At 38.2% G+C, this 23,790-nt stretch overlaps 1 protein-coding gene across 10 annotated transcripts in view; it reads left to right on the top strand.

Annotated features, from left to right (window-relative positions):
- The window catches only part of EYA1 (EYA transcriptional coactivator and phosphatase 1), a 373,498-nt gene that overhangs the window by 160,867 nt on the left and 188,841 nt on the right, over window positions 1-23,790 (top strand). The window contains exon 1 of one of the 10 annotated variants that reach the window (XM_025001853.2): window positions 18,362-18,952. The exons of 8 other annotated variants lie outside the window; for them this stretch is intronic. The gene's annotated coding sequence lies outside the window, so the exon portion shown is untranslated. Of the gene's footprint in view, window positions 1-18,361; window positions 18,953-23,790 lie in introns of those variants that run through there. One more of the 10 variants, XM_025001855.2, reaches the window with a different exon arrangement.

The following is a 23,790-nucleotide window of genomic DNA, read 5'->3' as shown; positions in this document are numbered from 1 at the left end:
TTTAATTTCTGTCTGTGAAGGTAGGAAACCTTGAGATATTTTTTATGTCACAAATTTGTGTATATTTTAGCAACTTGTCATGCAAAGTAACATGATATTCTACACAGTAATTCGTTACCACTGTGTAAGTACTTGTTCAATTCAGTATAATATAATTTTAATTACGAAAATAAAGCTTTTATCTGCTTTCATCTGGTTTTGATTTCTTCACTTTTATTATAAGATCCCTTCATAAATATTATGTAATTCATCTGCGGTTCTACTAAAATGTCTAGTTTTACTCTAACAAATGGGAGATCAGACGGTAGCCTTAACATATGCGTTCTGTTTCTTCTCATCTTGTATGTCATTAGGAAAAATAAGGATGGTTATGATGTATAATGAAAATGCAGATTCATAACATGATTAGCTTGATGTAAAACAAATTTTAAAGTGCCCCAGGCTTTAAAGACATTACTCTGGATCTGTGCCCATGTTGTGTATACAAAGTGCTTTTTATATTACAAGAGCCTAGAATCAACCTGTTAACGAAAATACCAGTAAATCCCAAATGACACACAGAGGGAGGACAATTATAAACGGTGTCTGCTCACCAGAGTGCATGTGATGGCAGGGGGGAGTGGGGGGAAAGGGGGCAGTACATGTGTGTGTTTAGGTATGCGTGAGCTTGTACATGGGAGGAAGTGTTTGAGGCGGAGAGTATGTTGAAGTATCGTTAGACTCCTCTAAGAGAAACGGAAGGGAGGAAATCTTCAAAGCAATTTTAGAAGCAAAGCACTAAGGCATGTTTACAGGATTGGCACTCGCATCTATAGAACTCTGGCTTTAAAGATAATACCATAGGATATATTTTTAAAAAGATGGTTACCTTAGCCTTGGTAAAAGTAAATTCTAACTTTTCACTGTCTTAAAAAAACCCCAAAACTTTACCAAACCACTTGTTTCTAAGTCATTTGTGTATACAAAGTGCTTGTGTGTGCCTTGTCCCAGGTTTCAACCTAGCCCCTGATTATAGTCCATTCTTTGCTCTTTCTTCCAGTTTCCCAACCTTCTCATGGACCCAGTTTCCAGATGAGTGGAAAGAAGTTAAGGGCAGTTTTACGTCATTGTTGGCATGGAGAAGACTTGAGCTTGCCTGTTAGACTAGGTACAAAGTGAAATTAGGAAAGTGCTAAGAAATGCAGAGACAGGAAGTGCTAAAGGCTCTCTCCTGTTTTTGATCTCATTGAAACTTACTTGGAAGTCTGTTGTTCAGTCACTCAGTCATGTCCGACTCTTTGTGGCTATTATGGACCTAATTTGCTTGTTTTTAATTAGTATCTAACTGGAGATTCTATGGACATTTCAAATGATGGGAACAATATCAGTAAAGGCGTGCACCTTGAGGAGAAGTGTGTATGACAGGCTAGGGCTAGAGCAGAAAAGGCAAGCGAGTCATCCTGGCACCACATTGGAAAGGTGGGCAGTGTCTAGATTATGCAGAGCCTTGCAAGCTGTTCTATGGGTTCAGTTTTAATCTCTGATAATGGAGTAATGTCAGCTGTTAAAGGATCTTAAGTGCTTCAGTGAAATCATCAGAATCCCAGTGTCTGAAGTTGATGCCAGATGCAGTGTGGATGGAAGAGAATGCTGGAGCACTGGGACTAGCTGGGACGCTGCCTAATCCGGGCAGTAGAAACAGGATGGGAGTCAAGGAGACTGAGGACAGGATACGGGGAGGTGGCATCGGCTGGTCTTGGCATTGGATTTGGATATGGAGAAGGAAGAGTCTAAGAAAACCTTAACATGTCCAGCTTGGGTTACTGGTTGTGTCCCCAAGTGGAAGAGAGAAATAGAGAAGCAGGTTTGGGGCTAAGAATGTGAGTTTCCTTTGGTACAGATTGTAATCCGAATGTTTATGGGAAAGCTAGCTAGTGACAGTGTGGGGTGGGAGGTAAGATTATGAGGGAAGTATGGCCAGGGAGATGCCGCACTGAACACTGATAGGTGGTGTGTGTGTGCTAAATTGCTTCAGTCATGTCTGACTCTGTGATGCACAGACCCTCATGGGTCGGTAGCCCACCAGGCTCCTCTGTCCGTGGGATTCTCCAGGCAAGAAGACTGGAGTGGGTTGCCATGCCCTCCTCCAGGAGATCTTCCCGACCCAGTGATATAACCCCTGTCTACCTGCATTGGTGGGTGGGTTCTTTACCAGTAGCACCACCTGGGAAGCCCTGATAAGACGATAGGGACTGAATATTTCAGGTACAGGCAACAACAGAAAGGCAGGAACCCGTGGGTCAGGTTTAGGAACTATTCGTGTCTCAGAATGACCACAAAGAAACAAGGATAAGCAGCAGGATAGGACTTCAGCTTGAGAAAGGAGGCTTCCTTCCAGATTGCCCAGGGCCCCTGTGATAGACTGATGAATTTGAACTTCACCTTCAAATCTATGAAGGATAATTTCGATCAGAGAGGGGATGAGATTTATATTTTATAGAGTGTGGCAATGCAGGTCCTATGTTGTGGGTAGAATGGTGTTTGGCGCTTGGAAGGTATTTGGCTCTTAAAAGATGTCATTTGTTAGGGCTGCACTGTGACAGTTTATGCAGGACTCAGACGCGAAGTGAAAATTAATTATATTTTCCACTGCTGATGGTATCCTCCTTCCAGGACACAGTAACAAAACGAAAACTAATGGCAATAATGATAACAACGACGGAAGTCTTTAAACATCTCTATTTGTATTTCAAAGTAATAATCTCTTAGGTAAACAGGTGGTCCTTTCAGGATGTAATCCTGATATTTCTGGATGCCCTGGAACTCCTTTGCTCACCCTTCTTCCTGGGTGATCTAAGTGCCCTGAGGGACTCATTCATGTACCATCCTGACCTTGGGGATGGCCTGGGGGTAGGTGTAGCTGTTTCACCTCTGGTATACATGCTGTGCCGGGTGTTGTCTATGGCTCACATGGATGTGTCCTCACCTTCTTGGGTTGCTGTGCACCTAGCCTGGTAGCTGGCACATGTTTGGCTGGTCCTGTCTGATCCAGTCCAGTACCATGCTTGTCCTTATTCTTCAAGTCCTTGGTCTCTACAGTGCTCTCCAGGCTCAAGCGACCACTTGTGTCTTCTTCATTTTCACAAAAGGCCCTTACCTAGTTGATCAAGTTTCTTGACACTTTTGTGTCCCCACTGAAGACCCAGGAATTCTTGGCTGCCTTCTCTCTTCCATACTGGGATGAGTTTTCATGCTTGAAGAAGACTTTTATATATAGAAAGGAATTCACATATTCACTTCTGTTTTCTTAAGTAGTTGTTTAGGCCAAAGCTTAAAAAATCAATTTATAGAACTTCTTTTACCTTTAAATCTGGTTATTTTTCCCAAGTAAAAAAAAATACTTTCACTTATTTGTTTAATCAATTGAATCTTATTTAAACATTAACTCCATTCAGTTAATGAAATTCCTTTAGTCATTTTAAATTATGATTATAAGTCTGTGATTTCAAGATATAGTAAAGGTTTTCAATATCTCTAAAAAATTGATGAAGCATATGCAGAACAAACCAATGATTATAAAATGCATTACTTCATTGGTCCTCAAACTTTAAATGTTAACAGTAAAAGTCTCTGATTTCTTCATTCACATCTTCACATTTTACATTTTTATTATAAAATATAACCCATATATATTTCCTTACTAAATATATTTCTGTATATTCCTGGAGTTATATGATCTTACCAAATCCCAAGAGAATACCAGGTAAGGTTACTAGTTCTTAATTATTGACCATTCAATGATTTATATACACATACATATATATATATATTCTTTTTTACATATATATTTTTTCAGATTCTTTTCCATTATAAATTATTATAAGAGATTAAACACAGTTCCCTGTACTATATAACCCCCCTCCAGTATTTTTGCCTGGAAAATTCCATGGACAGAGGAGCCTGGCGGACTACAGTCCATAGGGCCACGAAGAGTTGGACACGACTGAGGGACTGAGCACTATTCAGTAGATCCTTATTGTTTGTCCATTTTATATATAATTTGTGTCTGTTAATCCTGAACTCCTGATTTATCCCTTCCTTCCATCTTCCCCTTTGGGAACCACGTTTGTTTTCTATGTCTGTTTTTGTTTTCTAACAGGTTAATTTGTGTCATTTTTTTAGATTTCACATATAAGAGACAGCATATAATTGTCTTTCTCTGTGTAACCTATTGCACTTAGTATGATCACCTCTAGGTCCATCTATGTTACTGCAAATGGCATTATTTCATTCTTTTTATGACTAAGACCATTTAATGATTTTGGTTAAGGGAACGACCTCGTTCCACGTTCTAAAGGGATTCAAACCTCATGTCCAGAACCTTGGTGAGATGGTTGGTAGACCAAGATTCCTCTTCTACCACATGGCTGGCTTGGGATTTTTACATGATGACTAGATTCAAAGAGTAACCATTCTCAGAGGATAAGCTCCAAGGTGCAAGCTGAATTCAAGACTCTGCTTGCATTGTCCTTGTTAGTGCCCCATTTGCCAAGCCCAGAATTAGTTTTTTTTTGGAGATATGTGTTGAATTAGGGGGTGCTTCCCAGCTGGCATTGGTGGTAAAGAACCCGCCTGCCAATGCAGGAGATGCAGGAGATGCGGGTTCGATCCCTGGGTTGGGAAGATCCCCTGGAGGAAGGCATGGCAACCCACTCCAGTACTCTTGCCTAGAGAATCCCATGGACAGAAGACCCTAGCGGGCTGCAGTCCATAAGTTTCCAAAGAGTTGGTCATGACTGAAGCGACTTAGCATGCACGTTGAATAGGGGTATAAAATTAATAGGCTACCATGATGACAGAAGCCAGCAGTGGATAAGAGATAGACTAAGTAGAAAAGAGGGATAAAGACACTAGTATCAGGCTGGTGAGTATGGGGACACATAAATACACACACAGACACAGGAGTGAGCCTAGGGTATGGGTGCCGGAAAAGAGGCTGCTGAGGAGTGGGGAGGGGGAGAAGATTTGTAGGCTAGCTCAACTAGATAGTCATGAAAAAACTTTCAGTTAACTTTCAACTATTTAGATTCTAATTATTCATGCTCTTTGTGTTTAGATCATGTTATTGTGTGAGCAAGAAAGCAGAAAGAAGAAATGAATGGAGATGAAAGTCAAATCAGTGGTGTTTACTGTTTGTGCGGGGAGACTGGAGTCATCCTTAATTTCTCAAACCCACATCCATTCTACAAGTTCTGTTGGCTCTAGTTCCAAAATATGCCCTGAATCTGCCTATATCTCACCTCCTGATAAAACCCTGGTCTAGATTACCACCACTTCTCACCTGGACTATGGCAACAGCACCCTCATATGCCTCCCTGCCTCTGTCTCTCTCTCTTGTCCAGCGTGGCCTTTCTTACATAAAAATCAGATCATGCCACTTTTCTGCTCAAAAACAAAATAGATGCAAGCAAACCAAAAAAAAAAAAACAAAAACAAAAAACTCCTCTAGTAGCTTTCTATCATACCTAGAATAAAATCCCAACTCCTTACCTACCTTACAATGCCCCGTGTTCCATAGCAGCTCTCCTCCTGTTCTTTCCTTCATGTTCTCTGCCCTCCAGTTATTTTTCTCTTTTTGTATGCCAAGCTGTTTGCTTTGAACTTGCTGTTTCTTGCTGGGCCATATTTCTCTCCCCTCCCCACCTACCCCCAGACTGTACATATCTATCACATTTTCATCATTTGTGTCTTAACTCAAGTGACTCCTCCTCAAAGAGGCTTTTCTTGACTGGCTAACATAGCACCCACCACTTCCCCCATGTCCTTCTTTAGTAAATTTTACCTGAACTTTTTTCTGCTTGTCAATAACCAATATGCACTCATGCACACATGCATGCATGCACACACACACACAGGGGCAGGAAAATATCTATGTTTTGCAACATTTTTTAATCAAAATTATATGTGTGTGCATGTTCAGTTGCTAAGTCATATCCAACTCTTCGCAATCCCATGGACTGTAGCCCACCAGGCTCCTCTGTCCATGGGATTTCCCAGGCAAGAATACTGGAGTGCATTGCCATTGCCTTCTCTAGCGGATCTTACCAATCCATGAGGATCAAACTCACGTTTCCTAGCTATCCTCCTAGAAATTCTCTTTATCATCAATACCAGGGACCAGAGACTTCTCGCTCCTATTTCACTTACTTATTTCATAAAGAACTTTGCTCCCAAATTTCAGTGCAACATACCCTCTATTAGCTTCCTGAGAAAGAATATTTGGAAAAGAAAGTTTTGAGACTTGACATATCAGCAAATATTCTTAACTTAAATGTTTTCAATTTTCCTATGATATAAAATTTGTTAGGATATAAAAGTCTAGGTTCAGAGTTACTTTTCCTTAAGGGATTTGAAATATTTCTCTATTACCTTCTAGAAATACATGTTCCAATTAAGAAATGTGAATTCATGACCCATGCTTTGCATTTGATCTGTTTTTTCTCTCTAGAAGATTTTAGGGGATACCCTCTTTCCTAGTGTTTTGAAAGTTTTCAATAATTTCTGTTGGTGTGTGTTTTTCCCAGTTGTTTTGTTTGGTATACATTGAACTCTGAAAATTGATGTCCCTGGGAATATTTTAGAATTATTTATTTAAATTTTACCCTTGGATGTTGGACCACTAGGTCTTCTTACAGCTCCACATTTTATTATGTTTTCTGTTCTCTCCTATTTTCTGTCTTGTACTGTATTCTCTGGGAAACTTTCTTAATTTTATTTTCAAACATCATTGAATTACACACTTCTGTTATCCTACATTTTATTTCTAAAGGCTCTTTTCATTGTAGGATGTTCCTTTTTTAAAAAAAAATCATTATTATTATTTTCATATTTTGTTTTATGGTAGCAGTATCTTATTTCTCAGAGGAATTTCAGTTTAGTGAGAGTTTGTTTTTGTTTTGCTTGCTTTTGCCTCATCTCTCTCGTGCTTTCCTGTTCATTTGGTTTCTACATTTCTTGGTAGAGGCTTTCATCAGACACAGATAATCCAAAGTGATAGTGTAAGTTGGGTTGCTCTTCACTGGGCTTCCCTGATAGCTGAGTAGGGATAGGCCACCCACTCCAGTGTTCTTGGGCTTCCCTTGTGGCTCAGCTGGTAAGGAATCTGCCCGCTATGCGGGAGACCTGGGTTCGATCCCTGGGTTGGGAAGATCCCCTGAAGAAGGAAAAGGCTACCCACTCCAGTATTCTGGCCTGGAGAATTCCATGGACTGTGTAGTCCGTGGGGTCGCAAAGACTTGGACACGACCGAGAGACTTGCACTTCCACTTAGTGTTTAGGCACAGCCAGCACGGATTCAGCTTTCTCAGATCTGCTACGTCAGTTAGCAGTCAATAGTGTTCTGCCTGTTTTTTCGCTCATGACATTTGTTACTGTCTTCTTACTACCTGCTCTCTTTGTTCTTTGGGATTTATGCTTTAAAAAAAAATCTATTTGCTGTTGCTCTAGTGGGGTTCATAGAGAAAGGCAAAAAAATAAATGCTTATGTTCATTTGGTCACCTTTTAATTTATTTAGTCTCTTTTAGGCATCCATGATAAGTGGGAATTATGTCTGTCTTGTTTACTTGCTTCATTTCCCAGTGCCCACAGTTCCTGGCATATACTAAATGCATGAAAAATATTTGCTGAATGGCTGACTGGCTTACTAACTAGCTTCATTAATTAGACTTCTAAATAACCTAAAAGCTGAAAATCTTTTAAATGACAGCATTATGGATACATCTACAATGAGGTATCTCTGAAAAGCAGAAGATACAGGCTTAAAGATGTGTATCTTTAAACTTTTTAAAAATTATTTTTATGTCTTTCTTGGTTAAGATATCTTTTGGGAAAAAAAATGTTTTTCTTCATTTTCTGGCCATGTCTTGAGGTATTTGGGATCTTAGTTCCCCCAACCAGGCACCAAACTCGTGCCCCCTTGCAGTGGAAGCTCAGAGTTGTAACCACTGGGCTGTAGGGAAGTCTGGTTAAGAAATTAAAAGGGAAATATAAACTGATGTTAGAGTAACAGAGCATTTCAGGAGGAATATAATGGGTGTAACTTAAATCAATGTATGATAGCTTTTGAAAAACTGAACCTGAACTTTTTATGCCATTTTCCTGTCCCACATAAACATATACACCAGGTGAATACAGTGATTTCAGGTCTCTTCTAATTTTCTAGTTTCTTTCAGTTCAGTTCAGTCGCTCAGTCATGTCTGACTCTTTGCGACCCCATGAATCTCAGCACGCCAGGTCTCCCTGTCTATCACCAACTCCCGGAGTTCACTCAGACTCATACAGTTTGGTTATTCCACAATATTAGGATGGCAAATTTCTAGCACATTTTCCATGACTGAATTTTGTTCCACAAAATATTTTAAGTATGTTTTAAACAGGAGAATGAAATTAACTCCCTTAAGATGATAATCCCCACCCAGTCCAACTTTAAAGTTGCCAGTGAGGGCAAATATAACAACATGTAAGGAAAATAAAGGGGCTCTCCGGAGAAGGCAATGGCACCCCACTCTGGTACTCTTGCCTGGAAAATCCCATGGATGGAGGAGCCTGGTAGGCTGCAGTCCATGGGGTTGCTAAGAGTCAGACACGACTGAGCAACTTTACTTTCACTTTCATACATTGGAGAAGGGAATGGCAACCCACTCCAGTGTTCTTGTCTGGAGAATACCAGGGACGGGGGAATCTGGTGGGCTGCCGTCTATGGGGTCGCACCAAGTCGGACACGACTTAGCAGCAGCTGGTGACTGGGTGGCAAAGAATCTGGTTGCCAATGCAGGAGACGTGGGTCCAATCCTTGGATTAGGAAGATCCCCTGGAGAAGGAAATGATAACCCACTCCAATATTCTTGCCTGGGAAATCCATGCATGGATAGAGAAGCCTGGTGGGCTACAGTCCATGGGCTCGCAAAGAGTTGGACACAACTTAGTGACTAAAGAACAATAACAAGGAAAATAGAGGAAAACATAGAAGCTAGGGAAATTATTTTTCTCTCACAAACCCCCAGCCATAATCTCTCAAGTAGTCAAGTATGCCTGTATTAATTAGAGTAACAGTTTCTGAGTACAGATTATGTGTACCAAGCTGTGCTAAAACTGGAAACAACCATGCCCTGTCCTTCTATACTTGTTTAATTAAACTGATTTGAAATTCAGTTTTTAAAAGTAATTTAATTATTTTGAAATTTTATTTATTTTTTGGCTGTGGGGTGTGTGTGTGTGTGTGGGGGGGTGGGGGCTCAGTTGTGTCTGACTCTTTGAGACCTTGTGGACTGTAGCTGCCAGCTTCCTCTGTCCATGGAATTTTCAGGCAAGAATACCGGAGGGGGTTGCCATTTCCTTCTCCAGGGGATCTTCTCAACTCAGGGATCAAACCCACATCTCCTGTGTTTCCTGCCTTGGCAGGCAGATTCTTTACCAGTGAGTAACCTGGAAAGTTTTTAGTTCCTTGACCAGGGATCAAACCCATGTCCTCTGCATTGGAAGCAAGAAGTCTTAACCACTGGACAACAAGGGAAGTCCCTAAAATTTAGTCTTCTATTTCTATTTTACTATCCATGAGAGTTTTTCCATAGCTATAAACACTTTTATCCCCATGCCATTTTGGAAAGGTGTGAAACCTTTCTGCATCATTTTTTTTGTTTAGCCTATTTACAGATTATAAATGGAGAGTATGCATAATACAAAGGGCACAGGAAAAAAAAAAAAAAAAACCTGTGCTACAGCTAGAATTAAAACTTGAATCTGTTGTGTATTTGTTTCAGTCTAGGAAATGGCAACCCACTCCAGTGTTCTTGCCTGGAGAATCCCAGGGATGGGGGAGCCTGGTGGGCTGCCGTCTGTGGGGTCGCACAGAGTCAGACACGACTGAAGCGATTTAGCAGCAGCAGCAATGAGTGGTACCCTCTTGACTGTAGACAGATTTTAATAATTCTACACATTTAAGGAAAAAAGCATTTAAACCTTGAGCAGTAATAGACATAAAATCCAAAAAGAAAGATAGGGGAAGGAAATCAAGGTTATCATATGTTCCTTCCCAAAGGTCTTCAAGTGAAATATCTCATTTAAAACATCTATTTTCAAATCCAGATCATTCATTGGTTAGTAATAGGTATGATTTTGGCAAACTGTAAATAGAAAGCTTAGAGATGTAGATTCCTTCTTTTACAGAGTCTTCAGCAATTAATCATCAGTCGGTTCAGTCATGTCCGACTCTTTTCGACCCCATGGATTACAGCACACCAGGCCTCCCTGTCCATAACCAACTCCCAGAGCTTACTCAAACTCATGTTCATTGAGTCCATGATGCCATCCATTTCATCCTCTGTCGTCCCCTTCTTCTCCTGCCTTCAGTCTTTCCCAGCATCAGGGTCTTTTCCAATGAGTCAGTTCTTCACATTAGGTGACCAAAGAATTGGAGTTTCAGCTTCAGCATTAGTCCTTCCAATGAACATTCAGGACTGATTTCCTTTAGGATTGACTGGTTGGATCTCCTTTCAGTCCAAGGGACTCTCAAGAGTCTTCTCCAACACCACAGTTCAAAAACATCAATTCTTCAGTGCTCAGCTTCCTTTATAGTCCAACTCTCACATCCATACGTGACTACTAGAAAAACCATAGCTTTGACTAGACAGACCTTTGTTGGCCAAGTAATGTCTCTGCTTTTTAATATGCTATCTAGGTTGGCCATAGCTTTTCTTCCAAGGAGCATCTTTTAATTTCATGGCTGCAGTCACCATCTACAGTGATTTTGGAGCCCCCCAAAGTAAAGTCTCTCACTGTTTCCATTATTTCCCCATCTATTTGCCATGAAGTGATGGGACCAGATGTCATGATCTTAGTTTTCTGAATGTAATCCAAGTCTATGCCCCAACCAGTAATGCTGAAGAAGCTGAGGTTGAAGGGTTCTATGAAGACCTACAAAGCCTTCTAGAACTAACACCCAAAAAAGATATCCTTTTCATTATAGTGGACTGGAATACAAAAGTAGGAAGTCAAGAGATACCTGGAATAACAGGCAAATTCGGCATTGGAGTACAATTAATCATGAATTAATGTATTTGTTTTTCTGTATTTTTCTGGGCTCCAAAATCACTGCAGATGGTGATTGCAGCTATGAAATTAAAAGACGCTTACTCCTTGGAAGGAAAGTTATGACCAACCTAGACAGCATATTAAAAAGCAGAGACATTACTTTGTCAACAAAGGTCCGTCTAGTCAAGGCTATAGTTTTTCCAATGGTTATGTATGGATGTGAGAGTTGGACTATGAAGAAAGCTGAGCGCCAAAGAATTGATGATTTTGAACTGTGGTGCTGGAGAAGACCCTTGAGAGTCCCTTGGACTGCAAGGAGATCCAACCAGTCCATCCTAAAGGAGATCAGCCCTGGGTGTTCATTGGAAGGACTGATGTTGAAGCTGAAACTCCAATACTTTGGCCACCTAATGCGAAGAGCTGACTCATTTGAAAAGATCCTGATGCTGGGAAAGATTGAAAGCAGGAGGAGAAGGGGATGACAGAGGATGAGATGGTTGGATAGCATCACCAACTCGATGGACATGGGTTTGGATGGACTCCGGGAGTTGGTGATGGACAGGGGGGCCTGGCATGCTGTGGTTCATGGGGTCACAAAGAGTGGGACACGACTGAGTGACTGCACTGAACCAAACCGAATGTATTTGTGGAGAGATAAGTCATTCTTTTTTTTAATTTTTAAGTTGATCAAATGCCATGCCTCCCAAAAGAGATGAGCATACAAGTAACTGTACTGTAAATTTAAAACATATGAAATTTGCACATCTAAAAATGGTATCCTTTTTTCTTCTTTAGAATGTCAAAGTCATGGACCCTCATTCTTTTCAAAAGGCCTAAGGTAGAGCTGACTTTCTAATTATTGTCTCGAATAACTTCTTTCTTGTTTTCCGCTTTGTGTCCTGGTCCTCCTGCACCTCCTCCGTAGCCCTCTCCAGCCATGTGGCGTTGGTGGGGATGAGCAGTCCTCTCAGGCAAGGACAGGAAGAAAAGTGAACAGTTCTCCCAGGAGGCCAGAGCTAATGGGGGTTTTGCGGATCTTTCAGCAGGGGCTGTCGATGCTAACCACGCGGTTGAGAGCTCCTCTACTGGCTCTCTGACCTCTTGGTTAACTATTTGTTTTTCCTTGTATTGATTAAAAAAACAAGACACTAGCCTGTAACTCCCTATCAATTGGGGCATTGTTTTTTACGAATCATACACATTTAAAATATATGATTTCAGGAAAAAACCCTGACTCTGGATTTGGTTTTACTTTGTAATTCAGGTAAACCAAATCATTGGTGATATTAAAACGAAGCCCTGAGAGGAGCGGCCGAGGTTTCCAGACTTCTGTTTTTTAAAAGAATATGAACTACACATGTAAAGAATCACTCTAATAGTCCCAACATTAGGCCATCTGAAATAAGAATTCTTATTCATTATGAGCATCTAAAGACTAAAATACTTGAAGCTTTATTATACCTTTTGGCCACAGCAAGGTACTGTCACTATTCAAACAAACCAAAGCCATTGTTTTCCTTAGCATGTAAGGCAGAGACTAGTTTTTCCTTAATCTATAGCATTCTCAAGTAAGATTAAAAAAGCCAGGGCAACTTGATCGGCTGCAAGCATGAATCTTTACAGTAGAGAGAAAGCTCCAGATTGTATACCTATTGACATGGCTTAATAAAAACATGTAGAAGAACGCTGCTTCTGGTTGTGTTTCCAATAGCAATGTGATTGCAGCACCCTGTGGATTGAGTTACCGATCCTTTGAATTCTGACCTTCTGTCTAAAACAGCTTTAGAGGTTATTCTTTTTTTTTTCTTTTCCGATTTGGGAGACTAGAGAGGGGGGAAAGTTAATGCTGTTTGAAGGAAGAAAAATTTTTCTATAAGTTATTAGATTTGGGTTTTTTATTTGTCCCTTTCTGGCAAATCCTTTGTAACAATAAGAGAGTCTCTTGATTCTGAGTGCTTAAACCACACCTCAAAATACATAAGGAGAATTGGAGTGCATTTTGAATGTAATTATTTCCCTGATGAATAAATCAAATGTTTATGATAGTTATTAAGATCAAAGCACTGTAACATTGGATAAATGAAATTAAGGAATACAAAAAGGAAGAAATTGATAGAATGGCCCATACGAAGATCAGACCCTTAGCTGCTCTTTTTATTATAAAGAAAAAGTTGGGAATATTTATAATCATGCTTTAGGAAGATAATTCACATTTTTTGATAAATAATGAGAAAAAAATCTCTCTCCGGATTTGGCAATTTCACGTTTAAGGATTCATCACATTTTTGCCTCTATTGACTATTTAATGTATGTGTGTGCGTGTGTGCTGAGTTGTTTCCATCCTGTCCGTCTCTGCAACCCCAAGAACTGTAGCCCACCAGGCTCCTCTGTCCATGGGATTCTCCAGACAAGAATACTGGAGTGGGTTGCCATGCCTTTCTCTAGGGATCTTCCTCACCCAGGGATTGAACCTGCATCTTTTATATCTCCTGCATTGGCAGGTTGGTTCATTATCCCTAGCCCCACCTGGGAAGCCCATTTAATGTATATACTTTATTTTTGAACCAGCACACTAACTTGCAGTATGTGTTTGTAAATTATCAGATATTGTATAGTGATGATGTCTATTCTATACTGAATATACCATTCCAATATATCACACACCTTTCTAGATTTATTACCTTTACTAGATGTCACCTTGCTCCAAAATTGATGATACAGCTAGGACACAATGATGTTCCAGTGCTCCATCTGCTGTTTAGTGGTAACTTTGATGGTGCTGGAGAAAGGAGGCAGATTCCAAAACAAATAGTGGGAGACCAGGCCAGGGTGCGGGGTGGGGAACATATTAAAAAAAAACAAAACAGGATTCATACAGATCAGCTGTTATGCTATGTGTTAAAATGAATGAAGAATGTACATAAAATGCCTAGCTTGCTGCCTGGCATGTAGTAAGCACTCAATAAGCACCAATTCCCTTCCTTCTTCTGTGAGACAGTCATCATTTCCAAAGAATTTAAAAACTGTGAACTCAGCTGTCATGAAACCTGGAAAACACAGAGCAAATTTCCAGATCCTCTTAAAGGTATTGGGAGGTGCTGACAAGATTGGTTTTGCCCATGGCTTAGAGAAAAAAAAAAGTGGAAGAGACAACCTGGGTTTTCCAGGTTGCTTCATGTCAACAGAAATCCATTTTATAATGTGAGAAAGCAAAAGAGTTATTGCTCAGATTAAGCATATGCTTCCAAGACCAATTATTTACATATTTTTGGCAGAAGGAAGAAAAAGTGATTCTGCCATTTTGGGAAATCAGTTGATTTTAAAATAGAAAACCCAGTATGTCTTTTTTTCCTTTTAGATGAAGTACCTCTAGCATCCTGTTCTCTCAAAAAGTACTCAAAGTTTGAGTACTGCTCAAACTTTCTAATTAAGAATAATAATTTTTTAAAAAAACATCCTCTAGGCAGTCATTACTACATAAGATAGCAAGTTTCTCACCCTACATAAATAAATGGTTATTATTCTTATGTAATAACCAATGTACTTATTAGGGGGCCAGGAAATAGGTTATATTTCCATATTGTGTTGGTATAAAGACTCTCATTTTTATTACGATAATTTTCCATGGTGCAGTGATTAGTTAGTAATTGCCTCCTTAAATTCACTGTTAAAAGCTATTCATATTGGAGTTTGAATGGGAAACATTTAGCAAAATACTGGTAGACATTCAGTTTGGCAGATTTAATATCATTCTTAAAATAAATAGAGGATGTTTTACTTGGTTGTGTTTCAGCAGAAGGCTACTGGGAGCAGGGCCCTCATTGCAGGTCTCGTGCCAGCAGGGAAAGAGTAGGTCATGGAAGTGACCACTCCGCATGCCAGCAAGGATGGTAATGTCAGCCATCCAGACAGTGTTCCAAAGGTTCTGTTAAAAGCCAGAAATGTGGAGCCATGGCATGGACCATGAGAAAAGAGTTATCTGGAAGCAGAAGCTCTGGAAGTACCAAATATTTTGGAATATTTGCTGTTCTACTTTGAACAGTTTCAATCACAAAATGTTGACTGTTTCCAGGTATTATTGATTTTAAGAATGTGGAAGAAATAATAACTAGGACAACACTCTTGAAGAAAAAGCGTTGATCTTTAAGTGCTAATTCTATTATGTAACTTTCTGTACCATTATTGTTGAATAAGAATCTTCATAAAGTAAAAGAATGGTAGAAACAGAGAGGTAAAAGATGCTTGGCATCAAACTTGGTAATCACATGCATGGTTAATTCTAAACTGATTTAAAAGTAAACACAAATAGAAGAAAAAATTTCTGAGTTTATCTTGTGCTGAAAACTGCAGAACTACTGAAGAACTTTATTGTCATGACTGGAATGGAAAAAGGAAAGGGAAGATGTTTTTAGCTTTTTTGCTTTCTCACTGTTTGTTATATTTAATTGGATTAATCAACTGTTATATTCATGTAGTTTTAGAAAAGTTCCAACTTACCTTTTCAATTGTTCTAATGGACCCTTGTATTTTTTCTTTTTAAATTAGGCATATTTGCTTATTCTTGTAATCATGCTTTTATTTAATATTCTCTGTTCATTGAACAGAGCTAACAACTTCTGTCAACATTTCAGACTTCTATATAACCAAGCAAATATCTATATAACCAGAAAACAGTTTGCTTTATATGAATATGATAAAGCTTGTTTGGAGATTTATGAAAGGTATCATCCTTATGAGGATATTCAAACATTTTGTTACAACTGGCTTTTCCAAATGTTTTCCTTTTCCAGATGAAATTTATTTTTTAGTGGGGTAAAGTCATATTAGAAATTTTTTTACTCCTATTCATAATGTTTATGTGTTGACATTTTTCTAGGAAATGTCAGATAGTAGGTTTTCTACTGTTATCTATCTGTCTCTACTAATAGTGGGTTTTCAGCAAATTTTCCTAAGTTCTGTTGTAAGGGGTATGACTTTGTTTAGGGAACACATTGGTCCTTAAAGTATATGGTTAAGTCGTGAAATTATAGTTGTGAAAATTTAGAAATAGGAAGTTAACAGTATATTACCAACTAGATCTTCTTAGTAATGACTAACATTTTGGCTATTTATCAGAGGATAACTTATTTTGGTGTGAGTTATATGGTATTTATTATATATTTGATATTCAGAAGTAGTAACCAGACAAAATTTATGGATAAGCATGTAATTGTTTTTAGGCCATCTGATTTTGCTTTAGGAAAAGGAAAGCATTTAAAAGTGGCATACACTTTTGAAAGTAAAAAAAAAATAAATAAATCGTATACATCCATATTTTTTGTAGCCAATTACTAAGTTCTTTGTTATATAACTATGCAGCATGACCAATATCATATCAATTAGTGCTCACATTACAGTCATCATGCTTTTCATCGTCTCCTTCATAATGACATGTATCATTTTAAAATGATTCATTTGGTTATACAAATAAAAATAATTGAATTTCAATATAAAAACTAATGTGATATGATAAATTTGATTACTATGTAGGCAATTGTGTATAAAAGTCAGATACTTTACATGATATTCCTGATGACTTCATAGTTGGTCTTCTGGATTTGCCAGTATAATCTTTCATGATCGGAAAAATAATATTTTATCTTTTTATAGCTAAAATAATTTTTAAACCATGGGAAGCATGGGCACAATAGCTTAATGTAAAGTTTCAAACACAGTTAAATTCTCCAACCAGCACCTCAAATTTTGTATTTTATGGAGCTTAGAAATAAATATGATAGCAAAAGCAGTTACTGTGCGGGTGTTCGCTCCCATAGATTGAATTGACGTATCATTGTATTTTATCTCACGGCACTAGAGACCTCCATTACAGGCTGTATTTTCTTTTCTGCACACATACTTTAGTATATTGAATAACCAATACTTCTGTTCTAAGAAAGTTCTGTAGGTGGTAACATAATTCTATTTAGCTGCATGAACAGATCCAATAGCAATCAACTGATTTTTGACCTGGTTTCCCAAATATGGAAGATGGTTAGCCCAGGTTTCCTTGCTGGTACCATACCAGCAAGGAAATCCTAGGTGAATTTGCAGTTTAAGCTGTCTGTTAGGTTTAACAGAATGTTCTCTTCTGAGGAATTTACATTGGCACCCTTTTGCGGGGGAGATGGGGGGAAAGTCTATATTGAATTTTGGTCATTAGAAGCTTTTTGTTTTGTTTGCATCTGAATGGTGCTTTCATTTACAAATTAGCAAAGTAAAGGTAAGGTAAAATTGTGTCTATTTGTTTTACGGGTTGATGATCTGAAACGTATTATCATTTAAGAAGTTACTGTGATTTTCATACCAAGGCAGGAGCCTTAATGAAGAAGATGCTTATTATTAATAATAAAAAGACTAGCCCCATAGAATAGTATTACTGTCAGATACTTTGAAGGAAAATCCAAAGGGTATAAAGATTCCATTTTAAAGTACCAAATTGGTTATGGTGAGTGACTAGTATCAAAAATAAACATTTATATTTTAATTATGATACAGGGCTGGCAAATATAATAATTAGCCATGTAAGTGATGCCTTCTTTAAATATTTGAAATCAATGTAATGGTTAAGTCATTGATCTAATAACTGAAGTCATTTATTTGCCTAAAACATGATAGTAAGTAAATATTTTAATCTTTAATTTAGTTGTAATCTGAATAGCTCAGCTACCCAGGTGAGCATTATAGACTAGCATGCATAGATTGAATTTAGTTAGAATTCTTCTTAAAAAGAACAGACTGTAAGAGTTCTAGATAAAATAAATCTTTTTCCCCAAAATCATTTTAAAATATCAACACTGAAATAGTATCTGGTTCATATCCAAAAAAAAAAAAATTGCTCCCGTAAAACTTGCCATTATAGAAATCACTGCAGAGCTAACATCCAGGCTTTCATTGTTAAGCTGGTATTGATGGCTTACACGTTTGCTTTTTCTCTCCCTTTACTTATTTAAAATGGAAATAGCCATGCTAGTTTTCATTTCCCCCCAGACCTGTTGGTTGTTACATTCAGGGAAAAAAAAGTTTTTTTAAAGTATCGATTCCCTAAGTTTCAGGGCTTGAAAACAAGTTTTGGGAAACTATGAAAGATAACGCGAAACGACTCCCCAAAGCTCGTAATTGGTAGCTGCTGTAGCAAGAGACGTGTGTTGACAGTGTCCCCTGATTCTCACACAGCTGTTTATTCAGATAGCATGGGGGCGCGTTCATTTACATAATAAATTTTTTGGGAGCAGCAAGGTTGAGTCAGAGAGAGCAGGGCTCCTCTCAATTGTTGCATTTAAACCAATAAGGTTAGGACAAGAGAATAGCTGTGGTTTGCGTTGCAAAAACAAAAAAAAAGCCCCGAGGCTCCACGGGCAGACCTACAAGGCTGCGCAAACAAACCGAGAGATGAGATGGTGCTGTTTCTTTGTCTGGGCTTCTCAGATGCTATCAGCTGCTGCCGTTTAGAGAACGAAAGAACGCGGGGCTCAAGGCGCTGGCTAAACAGACCGGTGGGAGCTGATGGCTCCGAGTTTGGGGCGAGGTAGAAACTCTCCAGTGCCACTTCCGACTCGGAGCCTTCCTGTTGCCGTCCGGTGTGGCGGTTTTCTCGCCGGGGCCAGCGTGTGCGCTCAGTCGCTCGGCAGCCCGAGCCTGCAGCAGCGCCCAGGCGGCGGTCCCCGCGGCCCGGCTTCCCCCAGCGGACGCGCTCCGCTTCCAACAGCGCCGGGCTCCGCCGGGAGCCCTTAAGACCCTCTCGCGTCCTCCTCCAGGAGCAAAAACTATGTCTGGAATGGAGGTTTGCTAAACCAGAAAATTCGAAGGAGCCCAGGAAACTGGTGGATGCAGCAGATGTAAAGCGCTGTAAGTACAAGCTGACTGTTTGAAAAATTGTACTGCGTGACACCAGCTGTCCTGTGGGCAAAGCCCAAGATAACAAGAGCGCTTTGAGTTATTGTTTTGATTTGTTTTAAAAGAAAAACATTAGGGCGTGGGGAAGATTATGACACTTTGTGCCCAGTGCTTTATGGGCCACTGGGCTCCATCATAAAAGTATAAGTTCTTAACCCCCAATTTAACTGAGCGATTAGAATCATTAAGAGGTAATTAGAAATTAATTGTTAACAATGACTTGTTGCCTTATATGTAAAAAAAAGTTTCTTGCAGGACTTTACTCTTGTAAAGGGATCACTTCATATCGCTCTTCTGCACAAACCTCAACTATTACTATGTGGTAGAGATGAAAGCGGTATCTGTCTATATCCATTTTAACACAGAGATAGCTTTTCCTACACATTTTGGTTGGATTGGAGAAAAGAAGGAAGGAATTAACATTTTCAAAGGACAACAAATAACAAAAATAAATTGACACCCCCTTTTAAGGAAGGAAATCCTTTTGTTTCAATACACAAATTTCCCAAACATTATATTAAACGGGCTCATCTTCAAAAGGTGAAATAATAAACATTTGCCAAATTAAGATATTTCTCACTTATTGACACTTAATAGGACTTGAATGGACCTGGAAATTAAAAACAAGGTTCTTCAACTTTTGAATTACCACTTAAAATATTTGTCATTCAAAATGAGTGTATGAATTGCTAATGACTCATGGGCTTATATTTCTTGGGAGGAGTTTTTGAAACATTTAAGCACAGCTTTTGCAGGAATTCCATAAATTCAGAGCTGTCACTGAATGTAGGCAAGCGTTTTTAAGTTTCATTTCTTAAAATGACAAGGGTACAAAAAGTCTCTAGTTAAGGACACAGTGTAGTTTTATAGTCTGGGGATTGTTTTTTTAATGTGTCTTTTCAGAGTAGGTTTTATTTTAGGCGTGTGTGAGTTTTTTTGCCCACTGTTTGGGATTTGAAGATACGCACACAAGAAAAGTCATGTTTTTCTGCATTATCAAATATTTGATATTTGACTTTCTCGCAGCTTGAGTTCTCCTAAGGCCCAAAGTGTTCAGTAAGTGAGCAAACAGCCATGGATTTTCAATCCTGAAAATTCTTTGCGGTGACAGAGCAGCCTGATTGAGCCAGTGTTCAGTTTTAGAACAACTGTTCAGTTTTAGAATGGTAAAGGGAAGTCAACTGCTCTGGGTGTTTGATATAATAAATGATTTTCAAAGTTTCCTCTTGTATTTGGAAATTTATTTTGTAAAGAATATCTTCCAAAAAAAACTCACTTGCCATGGGAATAAACCCCTTCTTCCATTTAATCAGTCATCAAAGTATTATAGATACATTCAACATCTTAAATGCTAATTTTAAAAACAGTCCTTGAAGACTATAGGTAGAATCAGTCTTTTAAATATGTACTTGTTTTGTTTTCCTAGGAACTCTGTTTTGTCCTTTTCTTTAAACAAGATACTTTAAAAAGTGATACAGTATATATCACTAGAAATCAGGAGTTTTAAAGCATTCATTTTATGGAGTCTTTGATAAAGAAGGAGATAAGTATTAACACTGAAAAGACATCTATCTGCCTTTTCTGAAAGTTCATTTCAATTTTAGGTTTAGACTTTTATTACATCATTGACACCATGGTAGGAAATATTGATTGAGGAACATTGTACCAAGAATATATTCTGATTTAAAAGCAGGTTTCTGCCTAAGGCACCTTTTTTTCCCCTCTATAAAATACATTCTGATTAGAAAATTGCCATTGTCTTTCAAATTTGGGAGTACTCACATTGATCTGTGGTTGGGCAAAACTAGTTTGCCTGCCAACTCTATTTATTTAGATAAGTTCAGTACTTTCACTTTGAAAATTTCTTTTGAGTTAAAAAAGTTTAAAATTATAGTCATCTTATAAAAATTGCTTCTAGCAAGCAAAAGAGCCAATGGAAAACCCATAATTTAGACAAGTACCTACATTTTATTTGCTCTCTGCTGTTGAGATTTAGAATCCCTTTCCATTTACAGTTTACTTTTCACAGAACATTATTAACTTTTTGGCTTCATACATGATCTTCTGTCAGATGCTTTTGATTTGTAATTTAGCAAAGTATAATAAACAGTGCAAAAGTCATGAATTTTGCTCTGCATCCTGAGCTCTGTGGTAGGGAAAAATGTGATAAAATGTGTACCTTAAGTCTTGTTTGATGATCTCTCAAAGCAAGTTTGCCTTCTGGAAATAATTTCTGGGGTTGAAGAGCATGGTATTAACAGATTTAATGTGGCTATTCAATGGATTGGCGAAGTACTATGTGAGGTTTAACAAAATGAGAGAGACAAATTGAACATCAACAAAAGTTACATCTGTGAAGAATTAGAAATTTAATTAGAAAAAAGGCAAACTTAAAAGACCTCATTAACTAATCAGAAGTCAAAGTTACTAGTTGAGGATTCTTGAATTGAAATTCTAAAAAGTTCTCTTTTTTTTTCCTCTCTGTATTTTCACAACTCTGTCAGTACGCTACTTGGGTATTCTCTACAAAGAGTTTTAAAAAGCATTAAAGTGAAATGACTTCATTGTAATCTAAGATGACCATTTATAATGTTATGGGAAATATTTTTACACTCCTAGGAGCATTTGAATTAAAAAATACCAGATTAGGAGGAGACAAGGAACATATTAGGTTTATGGATATAAAGCAGAGAACATGAGCTTACTCAATGCCTAACAGCATTTTTCTAAAAACCATGAAATATTTTTTTTCTCTTTTGAATGGAAAGGTGCCTAATTAATTATTTTTGCAGCACATTATGTTTTGAGACCTTGAAAACCCAGAACCTTCCAGAGATTTTGGCAAACATAAGAGAAAATCAGCGCCAATCAGAAATAGGTGTTCTTTTTAGATAAGTCATTACAAGACCATGTTTCCTTACTGTGCTGTAATCTTGTACTACACATAAAAAACTAAAAGCATGTGAAGTGTAGCATTTTGTAAACTGTAACTAATTTTGCTCACATCTGTGTCTAATTGTTGTCTGCATTCGCATTCTTGAGAGTAGATTTATTTTTCCTGGACCACGATGTGGATTCAGCTGACCAACCTAAGTGAGGATTAGTTGTTTTAAAGTTATTTTGATTAAAGAGTCATTTTTAAAAACAGTAACATACAACACATGGTTTAAATAATCCTTGAGACACAAAAGAATATCTGAAGTATACTTAATGAAATGAAGATCATGGATGTGGAATCAGAAGTTGTACAAAGTACAGTAAAGTCTAGCCAGCACACAAAAAAAGTATGTTGTGAAAATGCATTTGTTTTCAGTGAGAAAACGTGTTAGAGTAATTCCTATTTTGAAGCTCATTTTTTATTAACAGGTTTGACTTTGAAATTTAAATAGAATAGGTTAAACCTCAAATAAAAATATCAAACTTTGAAAGTATACAAGGAAACTAACATTATGTTTCTAAAATTATAGTATCTAGCCAGTGTTAAAATAGGAATGTATTTTAATGTGTAACAGAAAGGATGTTTTACATACTCTTTCACATAATTAAGCCAAGAGAGTTCTTAAAACTAAGTTAGTTCTCACCTATAATTTATTCCAGGTGTATAAAAATGGAAATGGGGGGAAAGGAAATTTATCCTTGAGGTATATCACTGTAGTTTCTAAATGGAAACATTTACTCTTGTGTGAGAAAATTTAACAAAAAATTGCAGAAGGCTGTTAGCATCAAATGACCTACCTTACAGGCATTCAAATACTTTTCATTGAATACGCAGGCATCTCTTTCAAATTATTTTGCATCCTGCACATATTCTCGAAAAGTAGACCTAGGAATTTCATGTAATGTTAGACCAAGATATTTAGACTTTAATGATGCTTTTATTCCTGACAAAAGGTAGTACTACTTAATGTCATAAATCATAATTAAAAAATAACAGGACTCAATAGAAGATACTTGGTTGGATAACTTTTATGCCATTTGAGATGCTTCAGTTTTTTCATCTTTGCTCTGTAACCCTAATTGATGTCTGTTCCGGTTGAATGAAAATGCACATCAAAGATCTAGATTTCTGAGTTTAAAAGACGTTATGCAGAATGTTTTTTACCTCAGAGTCAGGCATTTGCCTGAGCTGGTGAGCCAGCAGCCCACCCTCACCTGAGTTTATCACCTTGCTGCCTCTGGAGGAAGAACAGTGACTAGCAAAGCCTGCAGGCTAAGTTAGTTGCTCAGTGAAAACCCAAATACAGATTCCTCTGGAGACAAAAGAGACCAGAACTCTGGCCAACTGAGATACTGAACTGATTATTCCTCCGTTCTCTCTCCTGATTTAAAAGATGGAAAATTAAACAGAAAGCGAACTGCTCTGGCTATTTCACCAGGCAGGCATGGATTTCCCTTGAACTTAAACATTCGCTGAATTTTCGGTTTGCTTGGGTGAATGAGTGCAGGGCTCCATGATGATTAAGAACTTGCCTTGGGCCATTTGAGTCTGGCATTGCCTGCAAGTTGCCCAGAAGCCGTTTGGAGTAAACTGTTCAATGACAAATAGTAAATACAGGACAAAACCATCACCATGAGGAGAAACACTGTCTGGAGTCAAACTCATGGGCGGGAACTCTATTTCAGCTGGTGATAGCAGAAGATGAAAGATCTGAGGATGCTGGAGGGTTAATGCTTGAACTGCTGCTGTGAAACATGCTCATTTTGCTAATAGCTATCTTTTTTCAAGTACCTTTCCAAGCTGCCTGGGTAAGGCTGCTTTGCATGTTGATTGGGGGAGGGGTAATCCCGTT

Source organism: Bos taurus, chromosome 14 (genome assembly GCF_002263795.3).
Source record: "Bos taurus isolate L1 Dominette 01449 registration number 42190680 breed Hereford chromosome 14, ARS-UCD2.0, whole genome shotgun sequence".
In the NCBI taxonomy this organism is placed as follows: Eukaryota; Metazoa; Chordata; class Mammalia; order Artiodactyla; family Bovidae; genus Bos; species Bos taurus.
This window is presented reverse-complemented; position numbering and strand designations above follow the sequence as displayed.